Source organism: Cylas formicarius, unplaced genomic scaffold, assembly GCF_029955315.1.
Source record: "Cylas formicarius isolate icCylForm1 unplaced genomic scaffold, icCylForm1.1 PGA_scaffold_1__22_contigs__length_36826433, whole genome shotgun sequence".
NCBI lineage: Eukaryota > Metazoa > Arthropoda > Insecta > Coleoptera > Brentidae > Cylas > Cylas formicarius.
Window position 1 is genome coordinate 10,067,984 of NW_026844264.1, and position 17,488 is coordinate 10,085,471.

General features: G+C 32.8%; 1 protein-coding gene across 1 annotated transcript in view; it reads right to left on the bottom strand.

Annotated features, from left to right (window-relative positions):
* LOC132696321 (uncharacterized) overlaps positions 1-17,306 on the bottom strand; it is a 175,958-nt gene extending 158,652 nt beyond the window's left edge. Inside the window, exon 1 of the mRNA XM_060661075.1 lies at positions 17,170-17,306. The gene's annotated coding sequence lies outside the window, so the exon portion shown is untranslated. The remainder of the gene's footprint in view (positions 1-17,169) is intronic.
* Between the last annotated feature and the right edge of the window lie 182 nt (positions 17,307-17,488).

Below are 17,488 nucleotides of genomic sequence, written 5' to 3' on the forward strand. Positions count from 1 at the left end.
AAATGATCAGAAAACGCTTCTGTCTAAAAATGGAAAACAAGTTACCTGACTCATATTTACAGAGTCAAAAAGGTGATGAGATATGTGCCTGTTCTTTATGCTGAATTAATTTTTTTTTGGAAAAACTAGGCAGGCCAGTAATACAAATATGCTGTCAAGATGTACTCCTTGATTTTCTACTTGAAGTGTTAAAAGATTTGGTGTTTTCAACCGTTATGTGTTATAGCAAAAAAGCTCCAATACTCATCAACCATCATCATCATCATCATCATTAACAGTCGATAAGTTTCTGAATGTTATTAAACTATATTTCAATAATAAAAAATTTGTAGGAATATATATTAGCATTAAAATAGAGAGGGGGTGTACTATGCAATATAATTTTTAACATTTATTCGGAATACATTATAAAGATGTCCTACATAGCTACAGATGCTGATAAGAAAACAACTGTATGATGGTCAGCCAGAACAACATCCCACTGAGAAAACTAACAATTAATCATTATCCACTAACTGTTGTCTCAAGCTACATTTACCTTAGAAGGAATATAAATGACGAGTGATATCACTCAGTCGAAATTATACAGAGGATAGAAAAAGCCAGTTCACACTATTCACCAAAATGAACATTGTCATTATTTGCCATAAAAAACTAAGGTCCCTCAATTCCGATACTACGTATTTGTAAATTTAATGGGTTTTCAGAATCACTAATGAGGGGGTCTTACGCAGAATGAACAAAAAATGCGAAGCCTCATTTGAAATAAGAAATAAAAACTGGAATACCTGTTTTACATCATGCCTAAGAAGTATCAATGCAGCCTGCTACAGCTCATGTCGCAAGGTAGGGTGCACGAATCTCATGGCTCCAGAACCTGAGAAAATAGTTCTCTCTCACTACGGCTGGACTCTTGAGCTACAGTCAACAAGAGTAGAATAACCATGCAACTAATCAACGAATAGAAAGTATGCAAAGTGACTACAGGGTACCCCCACGAATACTTAACGCATTGTTTGCAACATGATTCCATTTGTTCAAGAAAATACTATACCAAATGCGTCGGGGTAAAATCCTCGTAAAAAGGAAAGAATTTTATTTTAACAGAATAAAAAGTATGCATTTATTGGGTGGAATAGTTTTTTATTAATTATACGAAAAATACATTACATAGAAATTAAATTATAAGAAATCATATTATTATTATTATTATATTCAGTCTTGCACTTTTCATGAATAGTGCTATAGTTATAACTACTTTTTTCTATTCCTTTCTATAAAATACCTAATTATACCACGACCTAGCGTGCATTTTACCACGCCAGTTTCGTTTCCCACCGATCCGAGTCTGGCACGGTTTGGGAATAATCGAATGTTTTCGGAGATTTTACCACACGGCTTGAATTTTGACGTTTTTCAACTCTGACGGTCATGTCAGTGAATGTGCAAAAATGTAAATAGAAAAAGTGTAGTATGCAACACGTGTTAAGTCACTCGTCTAAACATTTTACTACACTTGTTGCATAATATACCATAATGTGTTAAATATAGAACGCCTATACCTAAATGCTTGTAAACCATTTATAAATTTCTTGCGTTTTCTTTTAATATATTATATATACATAAATTATGTAGTACTTTTATTTATTATTTAAAAGTACTACATAAAATATTTCAAAAACATAATTTAAATTTAACTTGACTTTATTAATAATTGCATTTAATATTTTAGCGGTAAAGCTAAAAATTACCCAGAAAAATACTACCATGGCAGTATTTTCATCGGAAAATTCGGGATCGTAAATACTAGCGGATAATACCCGCTTACCTCGGGAAAACGATTTTGCTGGAAATGTTTCCAGTTTTCCGTGAAACAATCCCACGCAAGCTGCGATAGTATGAAGATAATGCGCTCTGTTCCTAGTACGTCTGCGAAAAGGCACAACGTGGGTCGAAATCGGATAGTTTCCCTGGAAACAAATGAGCTCGTTCGCTTTTAAAGCTTTCGCAACTCTTCGCAAGTTGGTTAACTGCCATTTTAATTAGGAACGGTAAGCAGGTGCACGCATCGTTCGACTCCGCCCAGTCTTATGGAGTTGCCTTCGAAGTTTCGAGAAGTTTTGCTAACTAATCGTGACCCGTACAAAGCCGACTTCAGATACTTAAAAGTTGATGAACTTGTATCTTTCAGCTTTCTGGATTATTGCGTCAGGTCATTTCTAAAATTTCTAATATTTTACCATGAAAATGTTACCCGTAGGGAAGTCGTCTATCGTTTGATGCGGTCAGTATCGATTTTGTGATGCAATTTTTGTTTAGAGCTAGACCGGTAGTAATGGGATGGGTATTATTTTCTTTATCATATGCGTTAATACTGTAATAAGAAATTTGTTTTAGTTATAGTTGAAAAAAATATAATCATATGTAATCATTAAGCAACGGAGAAGCTCCATAATGCAATATAAGAGAATTTACAATGGACCAACTCAGGTATTTTACTGCTTCTTTATTAAATTAATTCAATAATATTGCCAACAGAATCCGATAGTTTAAAGGCGTACCAATACTGTTCCGACAGAAAAATTCATACTCCACACTGTACCCTATATTGTAAAGGGAGCACAAAATTTGAAAATATTTCAGGATACTTGTTTGGCTCATGGTATCAAAAGGATGGTAGAATGTATAAGAGGCCTGTTTCCATTTGCAAATGATTTAATTAATCAAGTATAAAATAGTATACTATGCAACAAGTACGGTAAACAGCATTTGACTAACGAGTGACTTAAAAAGTTTACCGAACGTGTTGCATACTATACTTTTTCTACGACCGTTAGTTTTTGGGTCCATTTCTTTGCAAAACAAACTGACAAGACCGTCAGAGTTGACAAACGTCAAAATTGAAACCCGCGCGGTAAAATCCCGGAAATGACCGAAGTGGCTCGGATCCGCAGGAAACAAAACTGACGTGGTAAAGTGACGCTTCCCGCACACCAGATCGGTGTGTATTTAAGCATTTTACAGACGGAAGTAGAAAAAGGATTTTTAAAAGCGCCTTCACTCGTTTAATTTTGTAAGGAAAATCGTTTAAATACACTAATTACTTAATTACTACCACAACCGGTAATAACTTGCTGGTTAGCCTTTGCTGTATTTTATGCCGAGAACTTTGAATTAGTTAAGAAAATTATTGAAGATCTAAACAACTCATCTTCTACAGCTCTAATAACCAAAACCAAAACTCTTTATTCTAACCAGTGAAAGAAAATTTAATATTTATTAAAATATTATTTTGTACCTAAAGCGCTCACTAAATTGGAGGTAGCCTCTGATTCTGTGAAAGATTCATTGTCTTCAAAAAATCAATTTGAGGTAAAGTTTCAGGTACTGTTGGGACTGCGGTTATAAAAAAAATTATAAAAAATCTTTCAGAAGTTTTTATAAACAATTTCAGTAATTTCGAAAGAGAACTAGATTTGCATAAGTTAGAAACACACTTAATTCCAAAAATAAAATATTATCCAATAACTTTTGTATATTTTGAGCGAAATTTTTACATTTTTAAACATATGTTTATGGATAAGAGGCACAATTTTCTTTTAGGAAATTTTGAAATACATTTAGTTATTAATATTTTTAAAACTGCAAGGAATAATCTGTTAATTTACGAATTTCATGTTGTGCAAGTTGTTATTATTTGAATGTGTCAATGCTATTGTTGATATATTAATTGTATTATTGTTTTTTTATAATTGCAAATTATATTTTGCCACTGTAAGATTTCAATGTTTTAGATTTTATGTTTTGCAATTTGTTATGTAAGTATCAATGTGTGTATCTAGGACTAGAAAACTTTTATTACAATTTTTTTTGTTCTATTAGAACGGACTCAATCATAAAGAAATAATTCGGGCTTAATTTAAATAATAATAAATAATGATAATAATAATTTTTTATATAATGAAAATGCATATTTCCATTTTTTGTTCATTTCAATGCAGATATTCTGAAAATTTTATGCATATTGTTGTGTTTTGCTTGAATTTTTTCCGCTTCTTAGTAACCATCACATAATACAACTTGTGAATCTCATCTGATGTCAAATTGTTCGGTCCAATCTAGATTGAATTGGAAGTTTTCGTAGCTGGTGTGTTAATGAAAGTCACGACCAAATATTAAATAATGAAAATGTGACATCTTGAATAATTTAAAGGATGTATTTTTGGATGCAGATATAAATTTTTGGTTTTAAATAAATAATTTCATCTTTGAGCACAGGGCTCGAAAAAAAAACGGTACGATATATCCGACTTACCCTATTAATAGTGTTAATCAATTACTATCATTTACATTATCATCATTATCATTTATCGTGCCAACAAACAAAGACCACTTTGTGGTCCGCTTCTTAGTAACCATCACTTAATACAACTTGTGAATCTCATCTGATGCCAAATTGTTCGGTCCAATCTAGATTGATATGGAAGTTTTCGTAGCTGGTGTGTCAATGAAAGTCACGACCAAACATTAAATAATGAAAATGTGACATGTTGAATAATTTGCAAAGTATGTTTTATTGCAGATAGTGAACCCTCAGGTAGCTGTGATTTTGTTTGCTTTTTGGGCTATTAAAATAGGAAACCGTTTACGACATCTATTAACAGGGACTAAAAGCTTGTTACATTGCACCTAATGTCTTAATTTTCCTATTTTGTGCGTTTGTTTATTAGCGTTTTTTTTTTAATTTGGTAAGTAAATTGACATTAAGAACGATATGTTATTACAACGTAACAATTGATTCCGTAGTTGTGGCAATTTTGTGTTGGAATATTTAGATTTTAGGGCTTTATTTCAATTTAACATTGGAAATTCGACCATCTCTTAGAATTTCTGTTGGATACGACATATTAGTGTGAGTTTCCGGACTACCAATTTTCATGGGAAAAAATTAAATATTCCATTTAAGGTAGGTAATATGACCTTTATCATTAATTTATGTTATATTAATTCACAAAAAAGTCAGTGAGTCAAAAAACGAAGAAAAACGGAGATACTGCCGATGAACCTCAAAAAATATGCAACATACCCTTACAGCCTACAAAGAGAAACAATGGGGTTTTAACGAGTGTTGGAGGAGGTATAACATTCCAAAACCTACTTTAAGAAGACATTGTTCAATCTATGGATGAATGCTGACATTGAATTGGAACTAACAAATCAAGTTTTATAACCATAACGATGTTGGTCACTTGGTATTCCAAATAGCTGTGCGACATTATATTTCCCACAATTTTAATGTTAATAGGTAAATTACAGGACAAGTCTGGTATTATTCATGTGTGAAGCGGCATGACTTTTTATCACTTGGTCATTCCAAAAGAATGTGAATGCGTCAGAATTCTTTAACATATTGAAAAAATGCGTTGATGAAAACAGCACCCACAATTTTCAACATCACTGATCGCGGGTTTCAATGGTATAAAAGAAAAAAATAGCAAAAACAGAATATGCATCAGGTTGGTGGCAGATCAAGTGGTAAGACAGGGGTAAACATCACCATTGTTTTCTGTGTTAATACTGCAGGTCAATACATTCTCCTATTGTTTTTAAACGAAAACCTGTGGCTCCTGAACTTGCAATTGCTGCATCTTCTGGAGCTATTGTCACTATCTCTGGAACTGGTTACATAAATAGCTAATATTTATTACATGGTTAAAACATTTCATTAAACATGTGAAATCCGGTCCAGAAAAAACTGCTACTGTTGCTCGATGGATATACAACCCACTAAAAAAATGTTAAGCCAGCTGATTTTGATCAGAAAACATAACACTGTGGTCTTATAGCTTCCCTATACATACAACATACCACTTACAACCCTTGGACTCAAGTTTTTTCAATCCTATGGAAAGCTACCCAGGCTGTTAAAAGCTTCCTACGAACAAACAAACCTGATAGTACTGTTTGTTAGTATGACATAACAGTTGATCGGACAGTTTTTTACAAGCTGATTTTATTGCTGCATGTTTATTATTCGAGATTGAATCAAATAACAATCATGTACCGGATTGTCCTAACCAAGCTACAGATAACAATACTGAACTCGGTGAAATGAACAAGAACAAGTAGGCAAATGAGAGACATCCCATATAACAAACATGTTTGTATGTTTCTATCCATAAAATTTGTCCATTGCCAGAATAAAAGAACAATGGAAGGAAACGGAAGATGTCCTAGCCGGCTGTAATTTTAAGCAATACACCCTGCAAAGATTACTTGGAAAATCAACAAACAAACAAAAAGTGTTTATGCCATCCTCTTCTTCAAATGCGTTGAAAATGCCCTCCAGTTCAAGATTTCCCGTCCCCCCCTCATCTACACCAGAAAACAATAATATTGAAATCTCTCTTAATCCAGATTACTGGATATGCAGTGCTTTACATTTTTAAGGATGTATTTTTGGATGCAGATATAACCATGTTTCAATTGCTAAGGGAATGTGTATTCTTTTTTTGTCAATTTTTGGTTTTAAATAAATAATTTCATCTTTGAGCACAGGGCTCGAAAAAAAAACGGTACGATATATCCGACTTACCCTATTAATAGTGTTAATCAGTTACTATCATTTACATTATCATCATTATCATTTATCGTGCCAACAAACAAAGACCACTTTGACTAATACTGGCCGAATTTTGTTAACACTAATAAAGAAACCAAATTATAATTGGAGTTTTAATTTATGATATTAGCAATGTTCGTGTTAAAAAATTGTAGCTTTAAACAAATTATAAGTCCGCTGGAACAGATTTTTTGCAAATTTGGCACGACAAGCATTTTATATCTACCAAATCTTGGAAGAAATTTTTCCGCAACCGTCATAACTAGTATTTTTGCCTAGTTCTCCCTTGATTATAAGATTCATTCATTAAATACTGTAATTTTAATAAAACCCTGTATAATTTGTCAATACAATTCGAAGTAATTTGCTAAGTCAATCAAGTGCGTTTTCTTCTTTCCGAGACTTCGATGAATTTAAGATACTACCAAAGTAGGCGAGCAGCGGCAATAAATCAAGTATCCATAGGAGTAACGTATTATCGACTCTTTTATCAAGCTGGTGTTGTGCGCCGCGTTTATGCCGCGCTGATAAATCGACGTCGGCGGGTTTCGAAGCAAAAGGTTGGCTGCAAAGACAGCGACAAAGAGCATGTACGTAATCAGAGGTTGAGCAACGAGCAGAATAACCCCCGTCCGTTTCCCGGATTAAAGTGCGGTTCCGACTTGAAAAGTCGATTTAGGGAGAAGTTGTAAGCCGTAACGCGATGCTTAAATGTAATTCGCGAATTTACATCGGCCGCTAAGAAGAATGCGGCAAGATTTAGCCACCCTAAGTATATAAAAGAGCTACCTATGCTGATAATACAGGCATTTTTGGAACGCTCATGCAAAAAATGTTGAGAAGAGGCATTCAATATGCTCATGAGCGATCATTCCAAATATGGTTTTGAACTAATAATCACTAGCAGGATGGTTTTGCTGTTTCTCAACAGGCGAAAGCCACGTTTAGCGTCTACTCATATTGATAATAAACTACCTCGTTTTCAAAGATAAGCGCAAGCCAGTATCTAAGTAAAGGTTTAATTAGGTAGAAACGAAAATGGAATCTTGCTAGCAAGCATTTAAACAAACAACAAAGCAATTTTTAAACTTATTTTTCAGGGTCATCATATTTACCATTTGGTATGAAAAGGATCTTTTTAAATACTCTTTTCGATGCTGTGGCACAGTAAGGGGACCGCGTCTACGGAGATTCAAATTGTACACATCCGTCCGAAATCTAACTTTGTTGTTCACATAGGGTGGTGTCGCACATTCAATGATTTTGCAATAAAATATGAGGGCATGAAGTTTATATCGCTTGAAGATATTTCTTCAACCAGAATGACCTAACTAGATATGGTGGAAAAGTTCTACGTCCAACTTCATATGTCAATCTCAGACGATAGTTCTCCATATCTTTAATTCTTGTAATTTGCATAATTTGCTTATAACGTTCTCTCTAAGTTTTAGCCGAGAATCTAGAGAAAGTCCTAAACTTTGGCAACTGTCACAAAAACAACAGACTACCTTATATAGAATTTTACGTTGCTTTTAATATTATCATTTCCCTATATCATCACTGCCAATTTATTAGGATTAAGTACGAGGATATGTTGAGTGACAGAATCGTAACACCTATCAAATCAGAACTAATACTGATACTTGCTTCGTTAAGATACTTAAAAGAAAAGTAAAGTAAATACTGTAATGATGTTGTAAACCTGGATGTAAAAATCGCAAATAGAAGTGGACCTCAGATACTACCCTGATGTACTCTATTATTAACAGTCAAAGGACTAGAAGTTGATTTGTTGAGTACTATACAATGGCGGGGCAACAAACGTGTATGTAAACATACAAAAAATATGAAAATTTTGTGGTTAATAAAGTATGAAAATCCTCTACCGAAGTCGAAAATGATCCAGTGTCCAGATCTACCAGTCATGCATATTTGAATTACATTGCTTGGGGGGGGGGGGGGGGGTTATCTCGGTACACCACCTTATCTCAGAAACTACAGGGGATGCAGCCAAAAGTTAAACACAAAAGTTAATTGGGGTATTACAAACCTTCAATTTATTTTAATTTTGTAAACACAGGGTGTTGAATTTTTCGTGGACGAATATCTGGTATATTATTTCATTTTTGAATTCTATACAATATTCTGGACAAATTTTCTGTATAATGTGCGATACCTAAGTCTAACAACCATTTTTGACACTTTTTAATTTTTTATGCTAAAGAAAGAAGAAATTTCGATAATTACAATATAGGGCACGTTTAAAATAAGATTTTAAATGAAATAAAAAAAACTGCCAAAAAAACTTCTTTTTTAATGGAAACTACCTATTTTTATAATCTTCTCATATACCCTGGATTATATAACAAAATTTCCATTAAGAGGGCGCCCATTTTTCAGAAAATATATTTGCTAAAATTATTTGGACAGATGAGTCCATATTCACAACTTCAACTAAAGTTTTTAATCGGAAAAATATCCATTACTTGAGCAACAAGAATAATAAAAAAACATCTGGAAGTTACATGATCAGGTAGAACTTTTGTCATTGTCATTGCGCCATTTGAAGAGTCAGAATAATAGGACCAGTATTTTTTTATCACAATTCCTTTGAAAATGAAGCCCGAAAGGAAACGACGAAATTTAATTTGGCAGCAGCACGGTGCTCCTTATCACAGAAGACAAGAACTTAGCACCTATTTAAATGCACACTGTAGAGAATGGGTTGAGGAGAATGGTAGTTACGCCCTGCCTCCAAGGAGCCCCGTTTTAATTACTCCAGATTTTTTTCTATGGGGTACACTTAAAGATTTAGTTTATAAACACAAAACGTGAACTGCGAAAGAACTAAAACGTCGGATAAGAGAAGGTATTAAAAAATACACCAACGTTATCGCGTATCTTTGGTCTTATTTTGTATAAATAATGCATACATACATTGATATAATCTTTGAATCTTCATAAGCGCATCGACAAGATTATGGTCAACTATGAAATGGTAAATCATAGTGGCAGCACTTTAGCACTTGTTTTGTTCAGAGGCCGTCATAGCCACCTTACACTAACTGAACTTATATACCAATAGCATATTACTTGTGTGTACAAATGTTTAAAAGGAAATATTAGGCATATACAGCCTTATATAAAATGGCATTAATTTTTAATGGTAAATATGTCAAGATTATAAAAATAGGTTTTTTTCCATTTAAGAAAAATGTTAATCTTTAATCTAATTTTTCGCGTTCCCTGTATTAATATGTATCGAAATTTCTTATAAAATCCCTTATTCGAGTCCTTTGTCTACGATAAAACACTCGAGTGAAACAATAAATGCTTCCGAATAAAGAAATTGGCAGATAGTTTACCTCTAGCAAACGTCATTCTTCTCATAAAAAAATTGAAACTTCAAAAACGGTTAGATTTGAGTATAGGGCATTATACACAAAATGTGTCTAGAATATTGTATAGAATTCAAAAATAAAGTAATATATCCAGCGTTTCATTTAAAATAAGAAATTTGATTTTCGCCCACGAAAAATTAAACACTCTGTATATACCAAATTCAAATAAATTAAAGGTTTGTAATACATCATTTAACTTTTGTATGGAATTTTTGGCTTAATCCCCTATAGTTTCTGAGATAAGATAGTGTCCCATAATAAACGGCCCATCCTATACATAATCTATCACAGTTGTCATATTTGAACTTAACCACAAGTAACATCGGATGAATAAAAAGCATCAAAGTTTTGCTTCCCTCTGATTGATGTTCAAAGCTTTATCAAAATGACTTACAGATCACGTCGTTCAACTGCTTCACTGAAGGAGTTGTGAACATCTGAACAAGCCCAAAATCATTTCAAATCAATCAATAAGACGAGTTGAGTATGTCGAGATCGCTACGCATGCACATAAGTAAATTAGCTGTTCGCTGTGTAGAAATTACCGCGAATTTCGATCAGTTTGTGATTTTTACGATAAAAAAAGTGAAATTGCATTGAAAATTGAAAATATAACTTGGCAGCAAATTACCCACGTAGTTGTGTGAGTAGTTTGGTCGAATAAACGTTACAATATTTGTATAAAATTTGTAACTTTTTTGATCTAAAAATGCCTTAACATAATGTGTTTTTTTTTCTGTTTAGTGCGTGAACTTAAACTGGAAGTATAGTCTTTCGATAAAATATAAATAAAATAAAAATAAATAAATAAAATATGAATAAAAATAACTAAATACGTTATTGCGAGGCATATAACGTTTTTGTACGGAAATAAAGTTAAGTTGCAACTTTTAGATAAACACAACGTAATGGGTTTCATTTATAACCATTTTATTGAGTTGTATTACATTTTTTGCAAGAGTACTATATATATAATTCTAAAAATACTACATTTCATCCGAAAAAAGTTTTCAGCCCCAGTCCGAAGTGTCTTCGTTCGGCATCGTGCCATAAACGATTGTCGTGGCTGTATTCTGTCCCCTAACGCTTTTAATCTCTATGAAAACCGGGTTATAAATGCAAAGTATATTTTAGCAACAGCCCACACTCGGCTATAAATTTCCGGTGCTTATCTTTAAATGTAAACGCTTTTTATGTGAACGAAGTCATTTCGGGGCATTTATTTTACGCACAAGTGGCAAAGGTAACTGCAGAACTTACACAGTTAGACGAAATATATATTTAGGGGGTATCCGACCTGAAAGTGTTTCGCTATATTGTTCAAAAATTATAGTTATCAAAAATTTGTAAAAAAAATATTTTCAAGATGACAGAAAACTCTATACATTCTTGAGATATTTACTATTTTCTCTCAAAAACGCGGGAGAATGCACAATCGTTTGAGCTGATTATGACCTTGAATATCAAACCTGCAAAACAAACATGACTAGATAACGGATCTAACCGATAGCACAAACTCGAAAAAAATTCCAAAAACACAAGATATTGCCGCTTAGTCCTTTATCAAATATATGTACTTCTCCTAGACCTAAAAAGTCATGATTTGACTAGTAAGCTGTATAAAATATTACAAATTATGGCTTGGATCGTTGAAGAATGACATGTTGAAGACTGTCTTGGCCTCTGCTGTTAAGATCTTTACTTCGCTGATGAGCCCAGTGGTAAACCCTGTTTTTAATATCAAATTTGAGTCACGATCGTTTTAAAATTCGCCTTGAAAGTTACTCCACATTACACATAAAAATTAAGGTTTATGTATCAGGGCATTCAGATAGTGTTCTCTTAGATAGTTTACTTTCTTATGGATGAAATTATTGAACAGTTTAACTTGGACTAAACTGACGAAGTCGAATTGCTTAATATAATTAACACTATTAAGACTAAGGCAACAGGAACGCACAGTCTTAATTTCACTTTATTGCTTCACAATTGTCACAGTATATTGTCCCCAAGCTCGGAAACAAGCGCGTCATACCCCTCATCATTTCCATTTTCTACTTCATCACATAAGATTCACTGAAGTGTTTTGTAAATTCATATAATCCTTTTTAAATGAACACAAAAAAAAAGATACTTAACGAATCATTTTCTAGGCTAGAGTATTTAAAAGGGGTTTTCTCAAACCAAATTGTTAATATTATTAATCAATATGTCTCCTTAATAGTCTTTTCTCTGACGCTATTGACCCTGAGAAATAAGTCTAAAAGTTTGCTTTTGGGTAAGCAAAATGCAAGATTTCCTTTTCGTTTCTTTGTAATCAAAACTTTACTTAGATGCTTCCTTGGCCTTAATACCCTCCCACTCCGACTCTAAGCGTTGTCTGTTTCTCTGTGTCTGTTAATTTTATTTTGGGCATTGACAGTTTCTGGCAGTTCCAAATGTCTGCCTTTGCCAAAACTAATCAAATTTAATTTGGAATGTAATTTTTGTGTTATTGACGATTAAAGCAAGAAAGCTATTTATTATTATTATTTTAATCTTTAAAACTAAAATGGACAGGAATAATAACACATTACGGAAGTAATACTATTACAAAAAACACATTCAGGTGTACGATTAGATTATTATTATTATTGTTATTATTATTATTATTTACCTAAAATAAGTTTCTTTTTTTATGTTATGGGTACAAAAATGATTTTTAAAAAAACACTGTAAATTGTTATAAGATATTTTTAATATAAATCTGTCGATTATTGACTTCGCAAGATCTCACTATCTAATTAGACCCTATTGACTCAAAAAATAATAACCTTCACAAATGAGTCAACAAATCGAACACAAGTTAGTAATAATAATGGTACTAAGAGCGGGGTCAATTCCATCAAATGCAAAAGAAACGAAATCACTCCTTTAGCCACATAGCCATATTTCAAACAAGTCTTAATTCTACTAGAAAAGTAGCTATTGATGTTTTTTCATGATTCCACCTTGATGTTATTCTATGAATCCATATATCATTAACCATTAGGTTGTGGTCAGATTAGGTCCTCTCCAGTAGCATTCCTATAATAATTAATCATATTGTTGTTACCTGCTCTTTTTCTTTTGTTGTGTGCTGAATTATTTTTTTAAGGTTTTTTTAATTATTATGTGGAAATAGTAATGGAATACTTATATATACTCTGTAAATTGTAATATTTGTATATTATGTTGATTACCGAAATAAAGAAATTTTCGCTCAGGCTTTAAAAGCAAATTCGAGCTTAGATATAGACTTTATCACACTTTTTTTACTTTAATAAGTTTATTAAGGACCACCTGGTGTATATTAATCATGTTCCAAAACGTTTCAATTTGGATCCCGTCATCTGTTAATTGCAGATAAATCAATCCCGCTTAGCAAAACCGGCAATGCATTGTCGGACGAGTCCGTCCAGATATCTGCTAAAGGCGGCATCATCCAGATCCAGTTGGGAAAGTCGAGGACGATTCCATCTCTATCCACGATCTTTTTCTGTAAAAGCTCCGCGCGTTTTTTTGTCAAAATCGCGCATTGCCAGTGAAAATTTAGTCCGAAAATTCCATTATCCGTTGTCAACAAAACCGAATTTGTCGTCGAGTTATATTCAATTATCGTCAAAAATATATTTTATATATGTTCGCGGAATAGGGTTTGGTTATAGATCGAAGGGACTGTGGGAACCCTAATTCCACGTCAAATCAGTGACGTGTTAAATGTGGTTTATTTGCGTTGAAAACGTTAACCCTAATAAACCAAAAAACTGAGAACAAGGCATTCGTAAATTGAAGAAGGGAAATGCTTATAAGCCACTCTGAACGACGGCACTCAATCGGTCTAATTAAATTCATTTCTGAAATCATGATAAAATTAACATATATCGATATTATTATAATCGCACTGTTGATATTTGACAGTGTTGTCGACGAAAATAATGAATACGAAACACACCAGGGGCGTCGCGAAGACAACCTTAAACACTTATTCTCGACGAAAACAATATCCTCTTTGACTAGCAATAAAGGGTTTTGTTCTTCGGAAAGAAAGTCGATTATGCAAAATGTTCAAGAAGTTGAAAAAGTCAGTCAGTGAATAAGTTTTTTTTTAAATCATACACATAATAATAATAATAATAATAATAATAATAATAATAATGTTCTTATTTCCACATCATACACTTTGTCTCAGCAATATATGAACAATGTATTCTAGCAGCAAACGGAACATATACAATGCAGAAATCGGTGAAGTTCAGTGATGAACTAGCCACAGGTGACCAGACCACCCTACTCCACTCAACCGTAAACTTAATATGGGAAATATAACATTTGGCACAGCACATAAAAACCAATATGTAATTTTTTTACTCTGCAACAGGTGATATTAATCATTAATTAATGTAGGATTTGTTAAAATAATACTGAAAAATGTGCCGTTTAAAATTTGGTGCAGAAAAAGATTTAAAATGACTAGGGAGTGAGTTATATAGCTTCACTATGTTATAAGTAAAACTTCTTTCAAAAAAGGACGATCTGTGACGAGGTGGTGTTATCAATCCTCTAAATCGAATATTTATATTATGTACATGGGATCTAAATATAATTTTATTATGCAGATATTTAGATGGAGATTTAAAAAACGAAATTAGATTATAAAAACAAACTAAATGCCTCTCTCTCCTACACTCCATATTCAACCAATTGGCATCCTTAATCAGACGAAGACAAGAATTTTGCACTTTTTGTATTTTGTTTTTTTGAACCGCCGTTAAACAAGTGATTGAATATGGAGAGTACAAGCGAGTCACACAACATTTTTTTCATTTATACTGACAGTGCATGGCGACTTCTATATAAAAGCTTTAATCTTAAGTATGCGCCTTGAATACAATTTTTTATATTAAAAACGTCATTTTTTGGACCAAAAATCATTAAACAACATTTCTTTGGGCTGAGAAATAGGGAATACTTTAAATAGATTGTTTCTAGATTTTCCAGATCACTGCTTATTGCTCGACAAGATTGGGACAGATTATCTTTATGGCATGACAGATATACTTGAGTATCATCCGCACAGTGGAAGCTACAGTGATCGAGTACTTTGTGAATATTAAAAGTGTAAATAGCATACAGGGAGCTAATAACGGACCCCTGTGGTACCCCACAATTCAATGGTATCTCTTCGGACACCGTTTCACCAATCTTAACACGCTGTGTTCCTTTACTTAAAAAAATTTCAAAAAATTGTATAACCTGACCACTTAACCCAATATTAGTGCAGAACTGCCAACTGTTTTGTAATTTATTGTGTCGAACGCTTATGAAAAATCTAATAGTGTTAAAACTGTGACTTTACCTGCCCCTGTAGGGAACATTCGTGATACTGCCTAAATCCAGATTGATTTTCGGGAAGAACCTGATTTTTCTCCACGTGTTCTGACAACTGATTATTTATAATTTTTTCTTAAACCTTTGGTTCATCACTTTTTCAACAGGATTGTGAAAGTAAGTTTAAAAAAATTAAAGATACTGGGGTTTTAGATGAAAGTTTCTCAAACAAGAAATAACCTTTGTGGAATTCAAGAGTACATACAAAAGTAAGATCGAAAAGTGCAAACCGTTTTCCCCAATCTCGAACCATTTCGACAGGTTTTAACTCAAAATTCCGAATGCCGGCAGTTATCTTCTTGAAAAGGAACAACAATAGACATGAAGTACTGATTATGAAATTCATAAAAATTTAATGTTGACTGTAGTTTAAAATTGACAAAACAAATGGACACCGAAGAATCTCATTTTGCACCCAACAACTTTTGTATCACTTTCTTTTTGTGAAATTGGACATGAATGTGCTTTGATGACTGAAATTTGGTACCTTCAGGGCAATATACATTTTTTCTATTTAACCGACCTTGTAATCATTAACGTTTTAAAAGTTACCCATACAATCCCAATAAAAATAGATAGATAGATAGATAAGTTTGTTTTGAAGATATCTTATAACAATATACATTGTTTCCTTAAAAGTCATTTTGTAGCCAGTACAGCATTAAAAATTGACTTGTGCTAATTAAATAACATACAATTTGATAAATTACATTTGAAATTAATAGACATGTATATATATATATATATATATATATATATATATATATATATATATATATATATATATATATATATATATATATATATATGATGACACTATATTCCGGGATATCATCCGTTCGCTCGTTGAACTCCGACTGGAATCCTGCAGACGTTTCGCCAAAATCTCACTTGGCATCTTCAATGCTCGCGCTCCGAAAACACTTCGAGTGTTCGAAGTGTTTCACAAATTCTATTCCATTTAACACATTTTACAATCCCAATAATAAAGATGTGGCCACCCTGTACAGATAGATAGATTAACAATACAACATTCAAAATTAACTAGTGCTAAGTAAGTAAATAACACTTAATTAACAATAAATATATAATAAATCTAATGAATAGGCAGAGAGGGAAACTAACATTTTATTCCAACAAAATCATCAACCACACATCAGGCACTACAATAAAAAAATTTAAATAATCTAAGACACAAAGTAAAACCAAAGTTAAGTATAAGAAAGTTAAAAAAATCCAAAACTTCAATGCACAATGCCTGACGCAAATCTAAAGAATGTGTAGTGAACGGCTTTTAAAATGTGGCCCAGATTAGACAAGATAAGATATCTTTTAAACTTGAAAACAAAGACATAAATCAAAATTCCGAAATCTGTAACACGAGACTCCCCGAAAATTCTTGTGTTGTGTTATTTTTTTTTCATTTATTTATTCTGTATTTCTCTATTTTAGCTTTTTGTTATTATTATCATTACAGAATACAAAAAGGCATGAAAAAAAAATAAAAATTTCTTTTTTCTGCCATCTGGGTTATCGAGTCGTGTCACATTATGTAAGTAAGTTGCGGTTTTTATAATATATGTTATATTTTATATAATACTATAATTTTAACAGTGAGCATAATCTTGAACTTAATTCTGATGTGCATCTTACAATCGGTTGAAAATATCCATTTCATGGGGAAGATTCGAATTCAAATAAGAAGTATGAGAACATTCGGAAGATAAGTCAACATACCTACTCGGGAAAGGCCCGCTCGTCGTTAAATTTCCCAAACGAGCTGGTAACAAAACAAATATCAGGTCCACAAATATTTTTCTTTTCAACGCAGAGAGAAATCGCGAGGGAAAAACCACCCCAACGCACGATTCACCTGTCTTATCGTTTACATGGGTCCCACCGCAAGCTCGGTCACGCACATGGCATGCAGGTAGATAAACAAAGAACGAATAACACGACCGGCACCGTCTGCTACAAGTTAAAAACCTTAACTAACGACTACTGAAATGTTTCCTTTCCTTCCTTCCTCGTTTGTGATAGTTGCTGGTAATTTTGT